We start from the raw sequence: 3,381 nt of genomic DNA on the forward strand, positions 1-3,381 counted from the left end.
GTAGTAGTTCCATATCTCCTGCAGCGGTTAGCCCAATACACACTTTAAAAGATCCTGGAAGTGGATTTTCCCCCCGGTATGAACTCTCATGCATAAACATAAATCAAGGAAGGGGATTTCAAAGTTAATCTGATCTACCAAGTTTCAAGTTCAACATTCGAGATTTAGGAAAGTTTTACATGGTTTAATTTGCTTTCAACTGTTACTGCCCTAAAGTTACCGAAGAATAAATACCTTAGGACATTAAAATTCTCAAAATTGACTACCCTTAACTGATTATGATTCAAAAATATTGTTTTAATCTAAAATTGCAGTACAGCTTTACTTAAAAGACTACCTGTATGATTGTCAACCCGTTGTACTCCAAGTCTGTTTCCTAGGCTTCCAGTTACTGCCAAACTGTTTTGCTTTGAATTTATTTAAATACCAATACATAACTAGATAGTCTTATGACCCATAAATATTAGTTAAAAAAAAACAACGCGAAAATACCTGTAGCTATAGTTTAACATTACTAAATCTACATTTAATCTTAGGTCATGTTTTCCCTGTACAAGCTAGTTTTTATGGTAATATTAATCCCCAGACCAGCATCCTTTTCAATAAATTTATCCAATACACTATGGCTTGGAACCAAAACATTTCAGACGAAACAAAGCTCACTAGACAGAAGTCATTAGCCTAACAATCATCGCCAAATTTACCCAATGTCTCGACATAACTGACAAACCAGTCTCTGCCAACACTGTTGGCAAGTTATTTTCAGGAAGGAAAAAAATATACAAGAGTATTTTTAGTAGCAGTACCGCATCATAGCACTTTAGTTTGATGTACTTTACTCTAATTTCTCTGGTTTGTGGTTTGTATATCAAAGCTATACTAAAATATACGTAAAATAGTCAATATAAAAGTTTAATAGTTTAGCTTTGAGAAACGCTATCAACCATTTATCAATTTTTAATCCCTTATTAGAAGGCAATGACAAATTACTTAAAAATTTCAGTTCCAATAACATTGCCTTGTTTCCTTTATACACCTGGTATCATACCATTTTCAGAAATGGCCATGCCATTTCCCTTTTAAAAAGCCAAGTCACCCATTTCTAAACTCTTGTATTTGAATGGGCGGATACAGCAAGTTTAAACTTATCTAAACCCTCCACACCAGAAATACCATACCATTTTCATAAATGGCCATGCCATTTCCCTTTTAAAAATCCAAGTCACCCATTTCTGAACTCTCTTGTATTTGAATGGGCGGATAAAGCAAATTTAAACATATCTAAACCCTCCACACCAGAAATAAAATTGCATCAATTTTTAATTAAACCTATGTATTTTAGTAACAGTTTAAAATAAAGCAAAGGAAACACCACGAAGGAGTAAAGATAAAAATCTTATTTGAAGAGATAATACAGTTAAACCTTCATAAGTAAAAAATTTGTTTAATAAATCATTTAAACATTAAACGAATCGACTAAAATTTAAATAACCAATATGCAAGTATAAGTTTACTTTAAATAGCTAAGTAACCAGGATTTTATTTGCCGGCAAAATATCCGGTAAAATGTTACAACAAAATTCTCAGCATTAATTTCAATCTTGTCAATAAAGAAATTGCATTATAAGACATGCAATTTAAATGTTCTTCAGTAATAGCATTGCAAAAACCTCTATTTTCCGCCGGAGTTCCTGACAATTAGTTTGCAAAATTCTCCAGTACAAACTAGAGGCTCAAAGACCCCAAAGGACAATTTTAACCAAATGTTTAGCCAACATCCTACAGGATTTCCAGTAGGAATTTTCACGTACTCTAAGCTTTCCAGGCTTTCCAGTAACAATCCTGAACCAAATCAGGTCTTCGGTTGATCTTATTTAGTCCTGGAATAGTTTTTTCCAGGCTTTCCAGTAAAAATTCTGAACCAAATCAGGTCTTCGGTTGATCTTTAGTCCTGGAATAGTTTTTTCCAGGCTTTCCAGTAACAATCCTGAACCAAATCAGGTCTTCGGTCGATTTTATTTAGTCCTGGAATAGTTTTTTCCAGGGTTTCCAGTAACAATCCCGAACCAAATCAGGTCTTCGGTTGATCTTTAGTCCTGGATTAGTTTTACCCTGAAGTCGCGCCATCCATCTGGAAAAAAAAAGTTTGTTATCAGAAAAGTTTCTTATGAACGTTTGGTAACCCTACATAATTGATTGAAATATAAATACTAAAATCATAAAAGTATAAAATATTGGCCGTGTATAATAGAAAAACCAAAACCTTAGAGGAAAAAAAAAAAAAATAAAAAAAAAAAAAAATAAAAAAAGTTTATATACATTTTGATCTTTTAAATTTTGATCTTTTAAATTATAAATCTTAAAACTTTGAATAAATATAAAGTTTGAAAACCAAAAAGTAGAAAAAAATTTAAAAACTCATGATCCTCTTGCTCAAAGATAATTGCAAAACCTAAATAACGTACAAAAGTTTACCACTCACCAAAATTTGACGAAGGGGTTTAAAAGCAAGCCTCCCTATAACACACGGCAGACCTTATTACTGGTCTACCGTGTGCTATAGGGAACGTCCTCCCACAATTGGGGGCGCAGCCCCCAATCGGGGAGGACTGGCTTGCTTGGGATTGAATTAAAAAATAAAATTAAAAATATACTTGCCTTTTAGTTCAGACTGAAAAATACGTCACCAGATGTCAGCGTTATCAGCGGTGTCCATTTTACGAATTATGGGTTTGTACAACAACCATCCAGCTCAAGTCTTGAAACGCACAGGTAAGCCGAGGATAAACTTTTCCAACCTGAAAGGGTAAATAAATGAGATAGTTAAAACATGGGTATTTAAAAAACATTCACTATGCAAAGAAAACGTATGCATAGAAAACGTATATAAAGACTTAGTAATTGAAAAACACCAAGTGTACAGACAAACAAGATAGCTCCTTTAAAAGCCAAACTATATCAAATTATAACGATCTTCACAAGTTAAAATAAACATAATTCTTTACTTACCAGCAATAATAAACGCACCTCGAGTTATCTTGTATACCGGTCACTATCCACCACCAAACTAACCAGGGAAACAGCAACGCATCCTGAGAAAGCTTCGGTATACCCAAGCCAAGGACTCTAAACAGAGAACAGCGGTAACTGTAACTAAGGACTATAGAATACATGGCTAAAACAACGTAATTTTCACTCACTTCGTCCATTTCTTAAAAGAGAACTTTACGGTAGGCAAGAATACGTATTTTCTGATTATAGAAAATGTATTTTACTTATATATCGAATTTGAGCGATTCTGCGAGAGAGAGAGAGAGAGAGAGAGAGAGAGAGAGAGAGAGAGAGAGAGAGAGAGAGAGAGAGAGACCAAACAACGTTCGG

At 33.9% G+C, this 3,381-nt stretch overlaps 1 long non-coding RNA gene across 1 annotated transcript; it reads right to left on the reverse strand.

Annotated features, from left to right (window-relative positions):
* Positions 1–1,376: 1,376 nt before the first annotated feature.
* LOC137630866 (uncharacterized) lies at positions 1,377–3,069 on the reverse strand. The gene is made up of 3 exons (XR_011041780.1): positions 3,010–3,069; positions 2,659–2,798; positions 1,377–2,131 (listed from the first exon to the last, which is right to left on the reverse strand). It is a non-coding gene; the product is annotated as an uncharacterized lncRNA (long non-coding RNA).
* Between the last annotated feature and the right edge of the window lie 312 nt (positions 3,070–3,381).

The sequence above is a fragment of the Palaemon carinicauda genome, chromosome 39 (genome assembly GCF_036898095.1).
Source record: "Palaemon carinicauda isolate YSFRI2023 chromosome 39, ASM3689809v2, whole genome shotgun sequence".
Lineage (NCBI taxonomy): Eukaryota > Metazoa > Arthropoda > Malacostraca > Decapoda > Palaemonidae > Palaemon > Palaemon carinicauda.